At 43.2% G+C, this 20,854-nt stretch overlaps 1 protein-coding gene across 1 annotated transcript in view; it reads left to right on the forward strand.

Annotated features, from left to right (window-relative positions):
* The first annotated feature begins 200 nt into the window (after window positions 1-200).
* The window catches only part of MGAM (maltase-glucoamylase), a 97,486-nt gene continuing 76,832 nt past the window's right edge, over window positions 201-20,854 (forward strand). Inside the window, 1 exon segment of the mRNA XM_042926887.1 lies at window positions 201-277. The gene's annotated coding sequence lies outside the window, so the exon portion shown is untranslated.

Raw genomic sequence — 20,854 nt, forward strand, 5'->3', positions numbered from 1 at the left:
CCTAACAACGCCCTCCTTGGACCCACACCTGCGTGCGCACGTGTGTCAAACTGCTGACTAATAGGTATTTCCCAAGGGAAGGAAATGCCGTAATGCTCAGCACTGGTCACTTGTACCGCCCCCACCTTTCCTCTGAACACTTCTGAGCAGAGAAATCACTCCTACTCCAGCCAGGAGTTTTCCCACCCGCCCCCCCCCCCCCCCCGGGTAGCCTCTGCTGTGAAGAGCTTATACTTGGAACAAAAGAAGGAAGACCAAGGACAATACAACAAAAGAGGTACAACTTAAAGCTTGTGGGCTGTAGTGACCGTGAGAGACGACTTGTGACAGGAAGGATGTGGATGGCATGTGCTTGTGAGTGTTGAGTGCCCTAGTGTGTGCGTGTGTGTGCACGGGGGGGCGGTGGTCCTGTAGAACAAAGTTCTGGGCTAGGCCTGGCTTTCCTCCACCCTCCTGGGCCCTGGGAATGTGTGGGAGCCAGTGGTCCATGGAGGGAAGAGCCCACCTCTTCCAGACCAACCCTCCCGTGGGGTTCTTCCTGGCGGCGGGTGGACTGGAGGAAGAGGATTTTGTTTCTTGTTTTTTTAAGGGGGGGAGGGGCACAGAGAGAGGGCGGGGAGTGTGTGTGTGTGTGTGTGAGAGAGAGAGAGAGAGAGAGAGAGAGAGAGAGAGAGGATCCTAAGCAGGTTCCACGCTCAGCCAGGAGCCCAATGCAGGGGATCCCACGACCCTGGGATCATGACCTGAGCCGAAATCGAGAGTCCAAAGCTCAACTGACAGGCCACCCAGGTCCCCTGAGGAGGAAGAATTCTAAACAGAATTGAAGCTAATGCCACTGCATGTTGGATTTTCTTTGACTTTATTTTCAGAAAAGATCAGTTAGGGAGAGACTGGAAAACTGACCCTGGATGTCAGGTGCTGACTATCTCAGCTTAGGCTCAAAATAATAGCATGTCATGCATATTGTCCCCTCTAATTTACAGAGAATTAGGTAACTAGGCTTCAGAGGATTTAAATGAGTATAGCAAGTAAGTAGAGACTCTGATGGTCAAGCCCAGGCTAGTTTGATTCCAAACACTATGCTCTTTCCAGGACGCCAGATGGGGGGAATCACTAAACCAGCATCTGAAGATTTCACATGGAAACACTCCCCAAGAGATGACTTATCTCTAGTCAAACACTGCATGCAACTGTTTCAGATTAACGAGCTATCAGGGATTTCTTACCCACCCAGTTTATTGCTGGCAAAATACAAGCGGATGCATATCTTATTTTCTATAGGATTTTCTTCCAGGAAGGGAGAATCTGATAACGCGTTCAGCGCTAGGAAGTTGGAGACACACACTATCGGTGCTCAGCTGTCTCTTCTTAGGGCTGGCTCTGATGGAGCCTTTGAGGGAACTCAGCCAGTAGGGGCTTGATGAGCGGCTAGCACTCTGCAGAGCTCTTAGGGGTATGCACGTCTATAAAATAGATCCATATACTTTTTTTTTAAAGGAGGCATTTTCTTTAATTTTTTAATGTTTATGTATTTTTGAGAGATTGAGAGAGACAGAGCATAAGCATCAGAGGGGCAGAGAGAGAAGGAGACACAGAATGCGAAGCAGCCTCCAGGCTCTGAGCTGTCAGTACAAAGCCCGATGCGGGGCTCGAACTCACTAAACCACGAGATCATGACCTGAGCCGAAGTCGGATGCTTAACCGACTGAGCCACCCAGGCGCCCCGTGGATCTATATACTCTTGAACGCACTGTTACTTGAGTAGTTCAGAAAAGGGGAAACATACATCAACATGAATTGAGTGTTTAGAGAAATTTCGTGGGAAGTGAGTTTAAACTTGGCTTTGCAATAAGAGCAGAGTTTACAGGAAAGAGCAGGAAAACAGGGGACAAGGATATTTCAGGTGAAGGCTGTACCACATATGCAGAAAGAGCCGTGAGCCAGGCTGATTGGTGAATGCTGAAAAAAATATCGGAATGGTAGAATCGAGAATGAACAAGTGACCTTAAGGAGAAAGAGGCGTTTGAAATCTATCCTGGGGAACAGACTCTGACTATTTTAGGGTTTAGGAGAGAAGCCAGAAGCAAGTGTTGTTTCGGGAAGGTCAGCACGGGGAGAGACAGGTGTTCTCATCAGTATCGGCCAGGTGGTTGACCGCTCTCCTGATCTTTAGATCTCTGGGCGGTAGAGTTGCCCATTTCTGTGTCACGCCAATGGACAGGCAGCTTGTGCAGCTTCCAGAGTTCACTGCTGACACAAACTTGTCTGTTTGGAGGTGTGGGGGGACTAAATATCCTAACCAAAGATTTAAAGGGACAGATACTTCAGCATTTTGAGGCCTGGGCAGAGAGCTCAGAAATCTATTTCATGCTCTGACCGCTCTGGGCAGTTTCCTATCTGTGATGGTTCCCTGTGGCTCAAGGCTAGAATCTCCACAGTGCGACTCCAATGCGTTTTGCCAGTAGTGTCCCTGACTTTCCCGCAACCGTCTTCGCTGGCCGTATCTTTTTGCTGCGGTTTCTAAAACAAGTCCTGTTCCTCCGAACCTCTGAGCCTCGCGTATGCCGATCCCTCGGCTCAAAATGTCTTTCCTTCTTCCCTGCCCGCTCCCATCTGTCCATGCCTCCGCTTTCTTTCTCGTCTCTCCCAATGGTGTACTTAGTCAGTGCTGTCTTGTCTTTTGTACAGTAGCCACTTGACTTCCTACATTCTCCTGGCCATGAGGTTATGGGAACACCGCTCACATTCGCGTGCTAGTGCGGGTTGGAGCAGACCGCCTGGGTTTGCATTGCGGTTTCACCTGTTGCTGGTTACAAAAGTTAGGGCAAGTTGCTCTTTGTGTGTCTCAGGTTTCTGGTCTGTGAAACTGGTATGATGGTTGCTCCTTCAGAGGGTAGTGGAGAGGAGGAAATAAAAACCCTGCATGTGAACCCTTTAACATAATGCATAAGATCCAGGAAGCATGCGTGTTGCTGCTACTCTGATAGTGTCCTGTTTGTAGCACACATGCACCTATCTGTCGAATCGGCCTGTGTTTTGGAAGTGGTCGGCGTTGTGTTTTCAGGGGGTGGAAGCAAGGACAGGAGGTGATGAAAGTCTGAATAAGGGTTCTGTCTAGGGAATGGGGGAAGGGGAGGAGGTCTTGGCATCACGTTATGGTCCCTGTATCTGCACGGCCTCCATGGCTCCTGAATAGACGTGTTTTCCTGACATCCTCAGGCCAGGTAAGGCTGTGTCGCTAGGGCAGCAAATGCCTCTACGCACCATGGTCCTCGTACCTCAGCCTGGCCTGAATCATCTCTTTTGTTTTCATCCAGGGGCTAAACTTTTATTTTTGATTTTTTATAGTTTATTTATTTTGAGGGAGAGAGAGAGTGTGCACACACACATGCACATGAGTGGGGGAGGGACAGAGAGAGGGAGAGAGAGAATCCCAGGGAGGCTCCACACTGTCAGCGCAGAGCCCGATGTGGGGCTCATGCTCATGGCCCATGAGGTCAAGACCTGAGCTGAAGTCGGACGCTTAACCAGGTGAGCCACACAGGTGCCCCGGGGCTAAACTTTTAAACTGTTGCAGTCAGGCAACGACATAGATGTCAGTATGTAGTACAGGGCCTTGTGCCAAGTAGGTGCTTGATGAGTTTTCTTTTTTAAACCTCAATGAGTACCTACGGCATTCAGAAACCTGATTTGGGAGCAAAGGAGGTATTGGCATAGTTGAAGGTTGCCTTGGGTTGGGAGTGCAGGGTCTGGGCTCCAGTCATGGCTGTGAAGATGCAAAATAATCTTAATAAATGTGACTGGCCTAGGGAGTAGCTATTAGGTAACACCGAGTCTTCTACTTGTATTATAGCATTTGTCTCTCTATCTCCTTCTAATGTGACTGAATAGGATCGTTTCCGGCTTCCTGTAGGTTGAGGACATTGAGGCCTGTGCGGCTGTGCGTCCTTAGCCAGTAAGCAGACCTGGGCTTGGAATTCAGGTTTGCCTGATGTTGTATCTGGACCTTCTGTCACTACACTTATGCAAACCTCACAAAGTTCCTGGGCCCCAGGTTCTTCATCTGTATGATGCGGGGACGGTAGCTGGTGTTCCTTAGACATAATACCACATGCCCCAACCCACCTGGTCCCTAACACTGAGCAGACAAGCATTCGGATGGCACTTCAGGCCCTTGCTGCTGTGGGGCCGTTGTGAATCTCGGCCACATAATGTAGACAGAAGGCCTTGGTGCCCCGCAGGCCTCCTTGCTCCTTAGTTTCCCTTCTTTTCCTCTTTTAGCTCTAAATTCTCTGACTCGGTGATTTCAAAGGAATATGGTAGGTGTGTGTTTCCCAAAATCTGGTCTTCAGGCTTCGTTGGCTCCTGACATTTCTCTGGTGGTCAGTGATGAAAAAAATAAGGACAAGTAAGTAAACTGTTCAAAAAGATAAATTGATTCCATTTTAGTAGTCTATGTCCCCTATAAAATGGCAATGATCATAAATCATGACTTTAGCTTTTCCAGGTGATAGGCACAATTTATAGATTTAGGTCTAATGGCCCAAATTTTTCTGAATTTTCACTGGTCCATGAAAGCAATTAATTGTCTAGGAATCTAGGAATAACAGTTGGGTGGGGTTTTTTACGCTCTCTATGCTGAAGAGAATTTTTTTTTATTTCCACCATGTCACAGACTGAGATTTTTGTAAACTTAAGATACAAATGACTTACAAGAGAAAGGAAATGAAAAACCAGGCATACACAAACACCCACTCCATTTTTTAATTATTAGGGTCAAAGAACATAAAATTATTCTGTCATATTGCAGCAAAGCCTTCTAATTTTAGTACTTATTTCCTTGGGGACTGGCAAAAACAGGCTTATGGGTCACACTTGGAGGGGCACATTTGAGGGGGGATCTGCCAGGAAATTTTAGAGCAGCGCTCTAAAATCCTGGGATTCGTGGATATAATTCAGATATAATTCATGGATGTAATTCAGAAAGCAAGTGAACTTAGAAGGGGCAATATTTATGTATTTTTTTCTTTGCTAAAATCCAGCTAAGATTTGTCTTTTAAGTATAAAGTGAGGTCACAAGCATGAGTAGTGTTAGAGGTATCTAAGAATTTGGTTCCAAGAGAAGCTGTAGTTACTTTTGTATCATATTTTGAAGACAATCTCAAGATACTATTTATACTTATCACTGTTTTGAGATTGTAATAGCGGTAAATCCTCTTACTAGATTTGTTAGCTAATATATCATTAAAGAAACACATGCATTGTTATATTGCAATTAAAAAAAAATCCTCGGGGTGTCTGGGTGGCTCAGTCTGTTGAGTGTCTGACTTCGTCTCAGGTCATGATCTCATGGTTTGTGAGTTTGAGCCCCGCATCGGGCTCTGTGCTGACAGCCTGGAGCCTGCTTCAGATTCTGTGTCTCCCTCTCTCTCTCTGCCCTTCCCCTGCTCTCTCTCTCTCTCTCTCTCTGTGTCTCTCAAAAATAAGCATTAAAAATTAAAAAAAAAATTTAGTAACTAATTCAATCAAATCTGTTTTCTTTGTATCCTTATGTATTTTGTCTCATGCTTTTGAAAATATAATTTTAGGGATGCCTGAGTGCCTTAATCGGTTAAGCATCCAACTCTTGATTTCAGCTCAAGTCATGATCCCAGGGTCGTGAGATCGAGCCTCGAGTCAGGCTCTGCACTGACAGCGTGGAGCCTGCTTGGGATCCTCTCTCTCCCTCTGTCTCTTCCCCTCCCCCCTTCAAAATACATAAATAAACATTTTTAAAAAATAAAAAAATAAGAATGTAATTTTAAGAGAGGTTCCCGGAGGCACCAGACTGCCAAAGGATCTCCATAGCATAAAAATGCTTGCGGACAACTCTTCTATAGAGACCAGAGAAGACTATTGTAAAAACATTTTCAAAATTATTTCCTTCAAATCACAAATCAGAAGGTTGTGTTAGTAAATGTCAATGGGACACTGAGATGGTTTCTGTTTTGCTTTTTATCATCTACTGGTTGAGTCGGTCTGTGTTCCCTCGCGAGGCGCCTGAATGTGCTCACCTCTGAATGTACATTCGGCACCTGGAGGGGTCAGAGAGAGTCAGGGCGATCACGTCTTCCTCCAGGTTCTTAGGGATGTTCTCGGAGGAAGACCATGATTACTAATTAACTAGCAAATCTGATCTTGCGAATGAAAGCTGGGCAGTCATCTGCATTTGAAACCCCTTGGCATGGACACAGTAACCACTCAGCGGGACTGTGACTGCACTCTGTGGACTGTGCTCCTTGTTTCTCTTACTAGGCCGTCCTTCGGGAGAGTGGCGACAGTGGTAGGAAGTGATGAGGTATGTTTGTGAACGGTGTGTTTATTTATGGCTCTAGATGTGTGTGTGCAAGTGTGTGTGGACTGGTGCTGATCTCCTTTAGTCAGACCGTCCTTGCCACTGATGAAACACAGAACTACACAGCAAACATAATTACACAAACACACACTGAAAACAAGGTTCAACTCATTTAATTTTTTTTCTTGCTCTGTGTGTGTGTGTGTGTGTGTGTGTGTGTGTGTGTGTGCTTGCGTGCGTGTGTGTGCCTTCTTCTGGACCAAGGCTGGGTCTACAAGCCCTACTGTAGCTAAGCCTTTGTGCATGTGTGTGTTGTGTGTGTGCATTTAGGGGAGGGTGATGAAAGAACAAATACTCAAGGTAGCAATTCTTCCTGATTCAGGAGGTGAGGTGGGGGAAGGGAGGCAGAGGGGTTAGAATAGAGTCCGTCAGGACATTCCTTCTGGAAGGATGCTGAGTTGTGGTTGAGCGGTGGTAATTAGAGAGTCCATTGTGGTCAGGAAATTGAGAAATCTATTGCTACCTCCATGAGTTGGGTGCCTCAGTGATGGAATAAAGAATTATTCTAGGGAAGAGTCCAGGCAGTGTGTGAGTTACAGGGGCGTGGGCAGGCGTTGGTGTGCGGGGGGCTGTGGGGAGTGTGAGAGACTTCCTGTGGAGTCAGAGAGGAGGCACAGAGGGGAAGACACAGGGCCTGCGCTGGCAGCCTTGTGTGAAACAGAACGAAGTGCTGAGGGAAGGGGAAGGCGGCAACTTGTTGCTGATGGTCTCTCTCTGGTAAAGCCTGAAGAAAGCTGGGTCCTCACTGGTGCTAGGTCCATGTGGGCATTTCCTCGTTACTGAGGTGGGAAGGAAGAGTTTCTGTTGGGGAAAGAGAAGGAGGCCAAGATCAGTTGCATGGGCTCACTAGAAAAGGCTACCAGTGGTCCCTGATATGGGGTCCGGACAGTGGCCTTCATGTGCCAAAGGGACCTCCCGCTGTCCACACTGGCTATTGCTCTGATGTCATGTTGCAGAACAGTGAGTGCCCGTGTGCTGGGCCGGGTGGGAGTGAAAGGGGAGGGGTCTGTGGTTTGTTGTGCTGGGCAGGGCCAACGTGTATCAGTGACCACATGATGCGCAAGGACATTCTGTCCTTTACCCCACTTTTAAGACAGCTCATCACTATTCCACTCATGCTTAGACACGCAATGTCAGTGATGTTTTTGTTGTCAACCATTCCCTTGTAAAATGAGCTTTGATGAGCTGATAAAGTTACTTTACAAACTGCTCCATAAGCGTGGAATACCCGTGAGCTGGTGGACTTGGAAGAAGACAGTTTCCATTTAAAGTGGGTTCAGGAGTTAGCTGCAGAAGGTGACGAGGCAGAAAAGCCTTTGCTCACCCTGGTGCTGGGGTCATGGTAGGCCATATCTGTCTTCTAGAGATGATCCCTTTGTGGTTCAGATGGGGAAACTGAGGCCCGGAGGCGTTAGACAGTAGCTGGGAGACAATGAACCAACCCAGTAAGTTTTGCCCAGAAATTTTGAGGAATAGCCATGCCTGGCTGGGCTCCTCTTTGAAAATTCTCAGTCTCTATAAAACTAACCCTCTCTTTTCCACTCGACCTCTTGCCTTGTGTTATCAAAGGATTTTTAAAAGAAAGGCTTAGATCATCATATGCAAATTCAGACACTGTATTTGGAAAATATGACAATAGATTATCCAGTTTTCTGGAATTACTTTTGATAGCTATTTCAGTAGTTCAGGCCCCTACCTGGTTTAATCTACCTGCTTTGCCTAAATAGTTATAACAGTACCGGGAAAATGACCTTTGGCAATTATTCATATAACCAGTTTATTTTATTTTATTTTTGAAATGTTTATTTATTTTTGAGAAAGAGAGAGAGAGAGCAGAGGAGGGACAGAGAGAGAGAGAGAGAGAGAGAGAGAGAGAGAGAGAGAGACAGTGGATCTGAAACAGGCACTTCGCTAAGAGCAGAGAGCCAGGTGCGGGGCTCAAACTCATGAGCCATAATATCATGACCTGAGCCAAAGTCAGATGCTTACCTGACTAAGCCACCCAGGCACCTAATATAACCATTTTAATTCAAGAGGAAAAAATGACTGTTGGAGTCTGCACAGTTTACGTACAGTAATCATTTGATCTTTGCAAGTGAGCTCCTCCATGAGCAGCCTAATTGAAACTGCAACCCTCACCCCCACCTTCCTTATCTTCCCCCTTCTCCATTGCACTTACCACAGCCTGACCTAGATGACAGGTGCACTTGTTTATTGCATCTTTTTCTAACCACAAGAGCATAAGTCCCATGAGGACAAGAAGCTTTATCTGTTGTGTTTGTTGTAGAACCGGCTCCTGGAAGAATGCTTGGCACATTGTGGGAGCTTAATAAATAATTGAGTGAATAAATACACTGCAATCAGATCTAGCCTCCCCCCAAAGACATAGCATTGATAACTCGATGATGAATAATTATGGAAAGTGTGCATCAGCCGCTCGTTCTTGGTCTCATGGAGAACTCGACAGAGTGCTGTGGGCCACACCCTTAAAGTGAATTGACTTCTATGGATGCTTACAAAAGCACTTTTGAATCCCCCAGGTGCTGTGGGGACTGAAATGTTGCAGAATTTTTGTTTCCTTTTCTCTCCATAAAGCTTCCAACCCCATGATTATCTCGGGAAGGACACAGCTATCTCTCATGTACCTCCTCTTAATTTAGCAGCCTTAATTATTCAGAAATACAGAAGTTTCCTGCAGTGCTTGACATTTGGAATCAGACTCCCTGGTTTGAAGCTGAGCTCTGAGCGCTGGACTTTGGGCACCGTAACTTCTATCAAGCTCAGTTAACTATTGGTAACCTGGAGATAATTACAGTCCCTCCTCATAAAGTGGTTGTGAGGACTGATGGAAATAATGCATGGAAGTATTTAGCCTTGTACCGTGCACATTCTGAGTACTTAGTTAATGACCCAGATACTGTCTGATAAAACTGCAATCTCACAAAAAGCCTGAGCTGGTGTACAACATGGGGCGTTATAACTTAGACTACAGAGTAATGGTTGAAAATCTGGCCGTGGAGTCCAAAGGCCAGTGTTGAAATTGTGGCTTTGCTTGTTATCCGCTGTGTGACATCAGGCAAGTTATTCGACCTTGCTGAAATTTTAATTTCCTCATCTGAAAGTGGGGCTGTCACAATAATTAACTTGGAGTCGTCGTGAGGATTTCATGCAAAAAATTATGTAACCTTTTAGCACATTCACTCAATCATCATTAGTTATTTTTTTCATTATTATCAAATTGCACAATTTTTGTTATGTGGAATAAAATATTTAAAGATTGATGACAGACTGCCAAATAACAGGTTTTTTTTAACATTTTTCTTTTTAAGGCAATTAAAAGCAATTTAAATTCCTCTCTTACTGTATTTGCCTTTTGCCATTTGTCTCGATTTTGTTTTCCTAAGTTGCATTCCTAAATTAGATTGCACATTTCACCATCAAGATCCCTGTGATTCAGAAAGTAATGTCAGCTAGAAGATGCTGAAGGTTTTTTTTTCAATAAGGTTTAAGGAAATGTTTCTCTTCTATAGGGAGAAAATAATTATTGTTGTTCCAGCGGTGCCTGGGTGGCTCAGTTGCTTAAGTATCCGACTGTTAATTTCACCTAAGTTCATGATCTCATGACTCATGGAATGGAGCCCTGCTTCAGGCTTTATACTGAACAGAGTGGAGCCTGCTTGGGATTCTCTCCCCCCCCCCCCCCCGTCCCTCCCCTCCTCTCTCTCTCTCTCTCTCTCTCTCAAAATAAACAAATATTAAAAAAATTATTATCATTGTTCCATAGAACAGGTAACCATATTTAAATATATGACACAAAAAGACTTTTGATAAGAGGCAGAAAGATTTTTTTATTTTTTTAATTTTTTTAATTTTTATTTTTTTTTCAATATATGAAATTTATTGTCAAATTTGTTTCCATACAACACCCAGTGCTCATCCCAAAAGGTGCCCTCCTCAATACCCATCACCCAGCCTCCCCTCCCTCCCACCCCCCATCAACCCTCAGTTTGTTCTCAGTTTTTAAGAGTCTCTTATGCTTTGGCTCTCTCCCACTCTAACCTCTTTTTTTTTTTCCTTCCCCTCCCCCATGGGTTCCTGTTAAGTTTCTCAGGATCCACATAAGAGTGAAAACATATGGTATCTGTCTTTCTCTGTATGGCTTATTTCACTTAGCATCACACTCTCCACTTCCATCCACGTTGCTACAAAGGGCCATATTTCGTTCTTTCTCATTGCCACGTAGTATTCCATTGTGTATATAAACCACAATTTCTTTATCCATTCATCAGTTGATGGACATTTAGGCTCTTTCCATAATTTGGCTATTGTTGAGAGTGCTGCTATAAACATTGGGGTACAAGTGCCCCTATGCATCAGTACTCCTGTATCCCTTGGGTAAATTCCTAGCAATGCTATTGCTGGGTCATAGGGTAGGTCTATTTTTAATTTTCTGAGGAACCTCCACACTGTTTTCCAGAGTGGCTGCACCAATTTGCATTCCCACCAACAGTGCAAGAGGGTTCCCGTTTCTCCACATCCTCGCCAGCATCTATAGTCTCCTGATTTGTTCATTTTGGCCACTCTGACTGGCGTGAGGTGATATCTGAGTGTGGTTTTGATTTGTATTTCCTTGATGAGGAGCGATGTTGAGCATCTTTTCATGTGCCTGTTGGCCATCCGGATGTCTTTAGAGAAGTGTCTATTCATGTTTTCTGCCCATTTCTTCACTGGGTTATTTGTTTTTCAGGTGTGGAGTTTGGTGAGCTCTTTATAGATTTTGGATACTAGCCCTTTGTCCGATATGTCATTTGCAAATATCTTTTCCCATTCTGTTGGTTGCCTTTTAGTTTTGTTGGTTGTTTCCTTTGCTGTGCAGAAGCTTTTTATCTTCATAAGGTTTCAGTAATTCATTTTTGCTTTTAATTCCCTTGCCTCAGAAAGATTTTTTTAAATGCAAATGATACATTATTCAAGAAGTCTTATTATCCATGCCTATTAATTGCTGCATAGTAAATTACTCCCAAATTTCACAGCTCAAAACAAGAAATATTTTTTATTTCACAGTTTCTATGGGTTAGAAATGCAGGAGCAGCTTAGCTAGGTGGTTCTGGGTCAAGATGTCTCATGAAATTGTGGCCAAGATGTTGCCAGGGGCTGTAGTCATCTGAAGGCTTGACTTGGCCTGGAGAACCCACTTCTGAGATGATGCCCTCCCTTGGCTATTGGCTAATGGCTTCAGTTTCTCGCTGGTTGTTGGACCTTCTCATAGGCCTCCTTGAGTGTCACTATGATGTGGAAGCTGGCTTCTCCAAGAAACGAACCAAGAAAAAGAGCAAGGAAGTGATCCAAGAGAAATAGAAAGGAAGAAGCTGTAGTGCCTTTTATAACCTAGCCTTGGGAGTCATATGCCATTCCTTCCACCACATTCTGTTTGTTAGAAGTGAGTCACTGAGTCCAGCCTACTCTCAAAGAGTGAGGGACAGGGGATTTGACTCCCTCTCTGAAGGGAGGAATATCAAAGAATATGTGGACTTTTTTAAAAAAACACCATATCAGGGGCACCTGGGTGGCTCACTCAGTTAAGCACCTGACTGGCTCAGGTCATGATCTCGCGGTTCATGAGTTCAAGCTCCCCCTTGGGCTCTGTGCTGACAGCTCAGCCTGCTTCAGATTCTGTGTCTCCCCCTCTGCCCTCCCCCATTCACTCTCTGTCTGTCTCTCTCTCAGAAATAAACATTAAAAAAAAATTTAAAAACCTACCATATCATAATTTTGAAAAATGATGAATTTTATTTTATTGCAGCACTTTACTCACTCCTGTCTATGGATATTTACACTAATCTCAGTCTTTTGCTGTTATATATGTTTCGTATCAGCCGCAGTGAAAAACCTTGATCTTACCTCGATGTGCAAGTGTATGTGTGGGCTAAATGTGTACAAAGGAAATTCCAGATTGAGTGTACGTAGTTTTAATAGTTTTTGTCAAATCTTAATTAAGTATATGGTGTTTACGGTTTGACTGTGGGTACAATGTTTGGGTACCTTTTACTTCATAGTGTCTCACATAGTGCGTTTATAAACATTGGAGAAACTTAACATAAGCAATCTCCTATCTCACAGCTACTAGCAACCACCAAAGGGAAGAAGACACAACCACTCAGATAGGCGTTCTGATAACTCCTGTCCTTGCCAGTGGACATGAGATCACTCTTTACCTCACTAGCCAACTTCATTATATCAGGCATGGAAGGTTATTAATTTTTATGGGATTTTATATGCAAAATTAATATTACAGGATACCTTATAAGGCCTTTGGGAGTGTGAAGTATTGGGGACAGAACAGGTAAGAAAGATTGGAGTTGGGTAATTTAGTTTAGAAGAACCAAAGTCATCCTCATAGGGAAAGGTACAGCCGCTACATTTCCTTTCACAAAGTAAGAGGGCATTATATTGACAAAGAGCAATTTCTTTTTATTTTTTTTAACGTTTATTTTTGTTTTGAGAGAGAGAGAGAGAGAGAGAGAGAGAGAGAGATAGAGAGACAGACATTGAGTGAGGGAGGGGTAGAGAGAGAGGGAAACACAGAATCCAAAGTAGGCTCCAGGCTCCGTGCTGTCAGTACAGAGCCTGACTCGCGACCCAAACTTGCAAACCATGAAATCATGACCTGAGCTGAAGTCGGACGCTTAACCGACCAAGCCACCCAGTCGCCCCAATAAAGAGCAATTTCTCATCAGTGTATAGGAAGCGAATCCTCTTGTCATTTAACCCTTGGGTGAAGGACCGTGGAGAATGTGGAGCTTGCATGGGACACACTGATTGGGTAGAGAACGAGGCTACAAGGCAGAATGAAACAGTAAGTTTCAGATTCCTGAGCTGGGAGAGTTAGATTGAGGCCTGAGGGAAGAAGAACTGGGCTGTGCTTTTTGAGTGAAGCTAGCATGATTTACAAGACAGCATGGGAGAGGAGCTGTGGATGTGGGTACAGAAAGTGGGTCTTGAACGGACAAGACTGACACTTTGCCTCCCATTGTTTCCTCCTGACTTCGTGCACCTGTGTCTCAGGTAGTGCATGACTCACCCAACACATGAGGCTCTAAAGCGCTTAGCAGCTAGGAGGGTAGATCAGAAAGGGTTCATAAAGACAGGAGCCAGGAACACACATCTGCCATTTCGTGAAACACCGAGTGAGATGCGCTGCCACACTCACTGAAAATGGGGTGAACGTATGTCTTAGGAACATCCTGCTTCTTACCCAGCACCCACTATCTTCTCTAAGGCAAATAATCACATAATGACATGTAATGTTTTTAAATGTGAAGTGTTTATTTGATTTTCACAATAAGAAAATGATGATAGGTAATAATTACAATAGGTATTGTTAGTTTCACTTTTTACAGATAAGAAAACCAAGACTCAATGGGGCGCCTGGGTGGCTCAGTCGGTTAAGCATCCGACTTCGGCTCAGGTCATGATCTCACGGTCTGTGAGTTCGAGCCCCGCGTCAGGCTCTGTGCCGACAGCTCAGAGCCTGGAGCCTGTTTCAGATTCTGTGTCTCCCTCTCTCTCTGCCCCTCCCCTGTTCACGCTCTGTCTCTCTCTGTCTCGAAAATAAATAAACGTTAAAAAAAAAAAAAAAAAAAAGAAAACCAAGACTCAAGGGGCACCTGGGTGGCTCAGTCACTTAAGCGTCCGACTTCAGCTCAGGTCATGATCTCACGGTTTGTGGGTTTGAGCCCCACATTGGATTCTGTGCTGACAGCTCAGAGCCTGGAGCCAGCTTCGGATTCCCTCCCCTACTCGCACTCTGTCTCTCTCTCCTTCAAAAATAAATTAGCATCAAAAAAAATTTCAAAGAAAACCAAGACTCAGGACTATTAGGGAAATTCTTTTGACTATGACAGCAAGAAATGGTAGGGCAGGAAGTCAAGCTCCAGTATTCTCATGCCCTATTTTGCATGTTCTTTGTTCTGAGAAGGAGAACTTGGGGATAAGATGAAGGAAAATACTAATGAAATATTTAGCAGAGTAATCAACCAGAGAGTAAAATATTGTTGATCAATAAGTATTGATTATGCAGATTCTACCAGTAGATACTTAAGGAAATAAAGAGGAAGAAGCAGGCATAATTTTTGTGCCCTGGGAGCTCACACTTTGAGGAAGAAAAGGAGAAGAAAAGGGTGTGTCTAAGGAAGTAGACACACCTTTGGGAAGAACACCTTCAGAAAACTTACGTGCTTGACCACAAATGAGCTGGGGGTAGAGAGGGTACATTGACATACTCGGGGTGTTTTGATGGGGTTGATAATTTCACAAGGGACCATCCATCCCCTAAGACTCCCTCCAAATGTGTTATTTGGTTTTTTGTTTTTACAGTCTCCAACTTAATATTTGTCCCATTTTTCACCGTCCTCAATTTATACCTGCCATTCCTCCTCCCACCCTATAAGATAGTGTCATATGATATTATTAAATACACTGATCAACTCAAAATTCCCAACGTGATTTTAAAACAGTAGTGGAGGGAACTGAATATCAAACTCATTTGGGGAACTTTTAAAACCTACCCAGAAAGGTTTAAGATGGTAGACGGATCATATGACTTTACCTGTTTTCCTTTCCAAACTTCCACTGATATTCTTATAAAGATGTACCAAATGAAATGAGTCTGTAACAAAATGGAAAAAGAAAAGCAGACATGACCGTTGTGCTGGGTATAGCAGAGCAGAGACTATCTCAGCTCATAATCAGCCTGAGGAAAGGGGTCTGTAGAGTTGGAGGCAGTTCTGCACAGAGAGATCACTGGGCCCTGAGCTAAGACTAGGGAGGATAGAGCAGCAGAGGGGTATAACCAGTGTTCAGCTATGGTTGGACTTAATAAACGGGCTGTGAAGAGCATTATCTTCCAGAAAGTGGATTTACTAATGTATGTTTTCCTTATAAAGAGACGGTTTCCAGCTATTTCTTTTTTCTGTTTACAACTCATATGAAGGCTGTTATTCATATGAAAAATAGTTACAAAGTTCATATGGAGAGGGAATGGCTGTATATTCTGAAAAAAACCTCCCTAGAGATATTGATTACCTCTCTTTAATACTTCAAAAATGGTTGATTAAAAGAAACCTTGACTTGGATCCTTTTGTAAAATAAATAACTGCATTCCAATTTATATTATTTTTTATATCCATTTCTTTCTTTTTCTTTTTTTCATTTGGATTCCTGCAGTTACTGGCAAGATTCCTGGGATGAAGGTGCATGGTTTCTCATTTTGTCCCTCCCTTATCCCTCAGGAAAGAGGAATGAGGTCCCTGAAGTGCACCTGTGATATAGAGCATCTTATAGTGTTGTTTGCACTCAGTCTTGCTCCTGAATCAGCAAATACTCATTTAGAGCACCTGCCAGGGGCATCCCATGAGGCACTGTGGAATTCTTCCCAACATTTTCCCCATCATAGAGCACAGAGAAAATGATGGTGGCATCATTAGGTAACTGAAAGGGCTCTGGATTCCCAAAAGAGGCAACTCTCAACAGGAGAATGGCCCAGTCCTGGACTCTCTACCAGTGCCCCTTCCCCCCAACCTGTCAACAGAACCAGGGAGTCAGTATCTCTGACTGTCAGGCTGAGACGGATAACTCAGGGAGGGGTGAGATATTCTCACTCACTGGCCTCTAGCAGCTTAAAACTTAGGAGAGGAAGACAGATTGTCCTCAGAGTTATGAGTATAGATACAGATAGATTGCTTGGGAGCAAGAGAGGGAGGAAGGGTTAATTTTAAGTCCCAGAGGAGATGTTGTTTGAACTGAAGAAACACGATTCTTGTAAGTGTAGAAGATAGGGTTGGGGGAGGGTGTGGGTTTTGCTGTAGTCATGAAGAGAAGCATGCCTTTGGAGTATAGACTTAGAGTGAATTTCAGCTCTACTGTTTATCACTGCTGATAAGTTTTATACCTTTCTGACCTCTGTTTCATTGCTCATAAAATAGAGATGAATAATACCTGTATTTCAGGATTACAAAGATGACTAGTAATGTTTGGAAAATACCTGGAATACAGAAGCCCCAAAACCTTAGCTAGAGTGATTATTAAGAGTTAGACTATAGGGGCGCCTGGGGGGCTCAGTCAGTTAAGCATCCGACTTTGGTTCAGGTCAGGATCTCATGGTTTTTGGGTTCAGGCACTGTCAGTGCTTGGGATGCTCTCTCTTTCCCTCCCTCTCTGCCCCTCTCCTACTTACTCTCTCTCTCTCTCTCTCTCTCAAAATAAATACATAAACCTAAAAAAAGGATTTAGACTACAGATGATACCATTTCATCTTGTAAGTAACGGCAGCCATTACAAACTCATGAAGCCTCAAAACCGCTGGCCTTGCACGTGGAGCAATTCATTCCTATAACTTAAGGGGGTACAAGAAACTAGTTAGATCAATGAAACTCATTTTAGAAACTATTCCATCACACCATCCAATGTGACAATGGATTCGTTCCCTGCTTCTATGTGGGACCTTACAGGGAAATTTCTTTTTCCATTCTGCGTGATGTATTGATTGTAACTCATCAGCTGCACTGTCTGTTGAGTGACACATTTCTGCATTATAGTATGGCTCTACAGAGTTTCTCATGCTTTTGAAGCAGTGCTGTATCTGTGTCTATAGATGTACATTCTCACCCAAAATGTGAAAGACAGAGTGTGCCCTTTACCTGAGAGGCAGTGAGGTCATAAAGACAATCCTTAAGGTGGAAGTCAGGATCCCTAATTGTGCCGTGGACTTGTCCTGAGCCTTGGGAGGGTGTCATATAAACACATAGACCCCCAGTCCTTCTTTCACTGGTAAAATAGAAAATTAGCCTGGTCATTCTCATGTGTCAGTATTGTTGCAAATATAGAATGCAACATCCTGAGTAGGATGTTGCTGTCTTAGGTCAACAGATAGGATATTGCTGTGGTTCTCAAAACTTAGCTCAGCTAATGGCATGAAATGTCAAGCTTTCCCTTTCAAAGACAGCAAACATTATCTAATAAAATGCCATTGGAATTTTACACAAGTGGCCAAAAGATACGACTTAGTTAGTGTTCAAGAGAGAATAACAAGAGAATAGTAGTAGCGGGTCAGAAGAAGGAGGTGGTAAATGCAGTGGCATCTGGGGTAACCCTGGGAAGAACGTGGAGTGGGTGACCGGGGAGTTATGTTCCTTGCTACTGATGCCACAGCTCAAGCCAGAATGAAAATTGTCCTTCACAAGGGACAAAGTCCCACAATGGAGGCACCGAGGGAAATTTCTAGAAAGGACTGCCTGCAAGGCATAATCCTCATCTGAACATGCACATGGTGTTTAGCTCCATGTCAGGAAAAAACCTTAAACGTGGTCTGTGCGTTTCTGGTCTAAGGGAACCTGCTCAGAGACCCAGTGACAGTGCCAGTCATGGTGGTTCCTGCTTTAACAACTGCAAGTTCTTCCTTCCTTTAGTTCCTGTTTCTTTGTCAACATACTCTTAAGAATGTGGTATTTTATTTTTTATTTATTTTTATTATTATTTTTTAAATATATGAAATTTATTGTCAAATTGGTTTCCATACAACACCCAGTGCTCATCCCAAAAGATGCCCTCTTCAATACCCATCACCCAGCCTCCCCTCCCTCCCACCCCCCATCAACCCTCAGTTTTTTCTCATTTTTTAAGAGTCTCTTATGCTTTGGCTCTCTCCCAGTCTAACCTCTCTCTTTTTTTTTTCCTTCCCCTCCCCCATGGGTTCCTGTTAAGTTTCTCAGGATCCACATAAGAGTGAACACATATGGTATCTGTCTTTCTCTGTATGGCTTATTTCACTTAGCATCACACTCTCCAGTTCCATCCACGTTGCTACAAAGGGCCGTATTTCATTCTTTGTCATTGCCACATAGTACTCCATTGTGTATATAAACCACAATTTCTTTATCCATTCATCAGTTGATGGACATTTAGGCTCTTTCCATAATTTGGCTATTGTTGAGAGTGCTGCTCTAAACATTGGGGTACAAGTGCCCCTATGCATCAGTACTCCTGTATCCCTTGGGTAAATTCTTAGCAGTGCTACTGCTGGGTCATAGGGTAGGTGGTATTTTATTTTTTATTAGGACATTTGCCATGTTGCTGGGCTCCATATCTGGACCGATGGCGTCAGTATCCATCCCGAGAGCAGTTCAGCTGCTCTCAGGGCACAGGTCTCCCTTCATCTTCCCCTGGTATGACAAGGTTGAATGAGTGAGGATGACTTTGCCTAGTCCTCCCTTATTAGTGAGAGGATATTTCAAAGCCTACTTTATGCTCGACCTCTGAAGATGAAGGATTTAGAGTTTGAATTCTATGAATCTTTAAGACACAAATTCTGACTTAACATACTGTCCATAATTAGTGCCCCAACAAGACCAGCTTCATGGTTGTCTCCAGCATGTAGTTTGTTTGCTAGGAAGCACTGAACTGGGGATCACAAGCTGCTGCCTCAGACTCCACAGAGGGAGGGTACCATCTGTGCGGGAAGTTCTCTGGTAGGAAGTTCTGGAAGTTAGATGTATTGAGGAGAAGGACACTCAGTTCCAAGACAGCTTACAGTGGCCATCAGTTGATAGGTATCAAGTCCTTTACGGTCTGGAAGGCAGTACCTTGAGTCGAATCTGATGGAGATCAAGAGTGGATTGGAAGAAGGGGACAGGAACAGGTTGAAGTGAGTTTTGAAGATCGAGGTTGTGGTAAGCTCAAGAATATTCTATTCATGAGGGACCCACCAAGAGCTGCCAGGATAGGTACAGTAGCCACAGAGAACTACATTCAGCTGTTTGGAAAATTTGGTTCTAGTCCTTGACCATGTGACTCTGAACAAGGCGCTTTGCTTACTGTGCCTTAGTTTATTTATGCATAAAACGAAGGGGCTTGAGTAGCTATTGGCTCCACTTCTAGTTTTTAACTTCATGGACACCATTTCTTAATAGAGTTTGCCTAATAAAATGTGTTTATTACAGTTTATGAGCCTATAATAAGGTCACTGTTTCTGAAACATACTTGCATATCAGAATTATCTGTGGAGTTGTTTTTTTGTTTTTTTTTTTTAAATCAGGTATCTAGGCCTTAACCCCAGAGATTCCAAATGCTGAACATCTGCTTTAAACTGCTGGGCAAAATATTTTAATCCCTAGTGAGGATTTATAACAACTTTAGGCATAGGTAAATGTGTTCTTTCTGTATTTGTTTGAAATTGACCATTCTCCCTGGGAATTCAGAGATAGCCACCTGGTCAGGATGACCCATCAGTTATATTCAGTTGTAGAATTCAACAGCTCTCATCCAAACTGTGGTTTCTAAATATTGTTCCCACTGAAAAGAACAAAGCCTCTTCAGAGACATTTGATTTGAGATTGGGGGCAGGAAATGTGCAAAATGAGCCTAGGTCATCAGTCATAACAGAGACAAGGAAACTATTAAAGACTACCAGCAACCAACTTGAAGAGACTCCCACTGGGTAAAGATGAGGCAAAATGAGCATTAATGATAATAATATCAATGTGTTAGTATAGATGTGTTTCAATCCATGAGTTCATAAAAATATTGGACAAATATTCTCACTGGTCCTCTTTGGAGGTTGCTAGGGCAACAACTCCTTCTGAAAGCCAGGAAATAGAGTCAAATGTTGATACTACCTCTCCTATATGCACTGAACCTTTATGATCCAAGTAATAGATGAGGGGAAATTTCTCTCTACAGTAATATTTTATCCAGTACATAAAGAATGGTAGAATTATAGTATCGCTGTCACAACTAATCGAATAATGGATCTAAGAAATGCTCGCCAATGGCTATTAATATGACAAAAGGAGAATCTGCTAGATTTTATGTGTCTCCTGCTGTGAGCCATTCTTGCCAGAAAATCAAACCTGTATCTGGTCAAAACTCTAAATCTGATCATTAATTTACAGGAAATATAAGAGTAGAGAAACTGTTAGTTTACGGATGCAATCTATAAAATCCAGATTGTGGGGAAATCAACAGAACAAACCTGTTGATTAAAAAACGTTTAACAGACACAAACCAATTACAATATATAAATCTTGCTTGCATCCTGATGAAAGTAGAACAAATTATAAAATATCACACAAGGAAGGAAATTTCAACATTGACTAGATATTTGCTGATTAAGGAATTATTTTTTAAATATTTTTGGTATAACAACAGTAAGTTATTTGGCTTTCATGAAATTTATTTGTAATACTTAAATATTAAAGAAAAAAATTTTAAGTAATCTCTACACCCATCATGGGGCTCAAACTCACAACTCCGAGATCAAGAGTCTCACGTGCCACCAACTGAGCCAGCCAGGTGCCCCAATACTTAGATATTTTCAGATTAAAAGCCATCTAAGTAAGATTTGCTTCAAAATAATCCTAAGTTAGGGAGAGAAGTAACTGGAAATAAAAGACAAAATGAGATTGG

The sequence above is a fragment of the Panthera leo genome, chromosome A2 (genome assembly GCF_018350215.1).
Source record: "Panthera leo isolate Ple1 chromosome A2, P.leo_Ple1_pat1.1, whole genome shotgun sequence".
Classification (NCBI taxonomy): Eukaryota; Metazoa; Chordata; class Mammalia; order Carnivora; family Felidae; genus Panthera; species Panthera leo.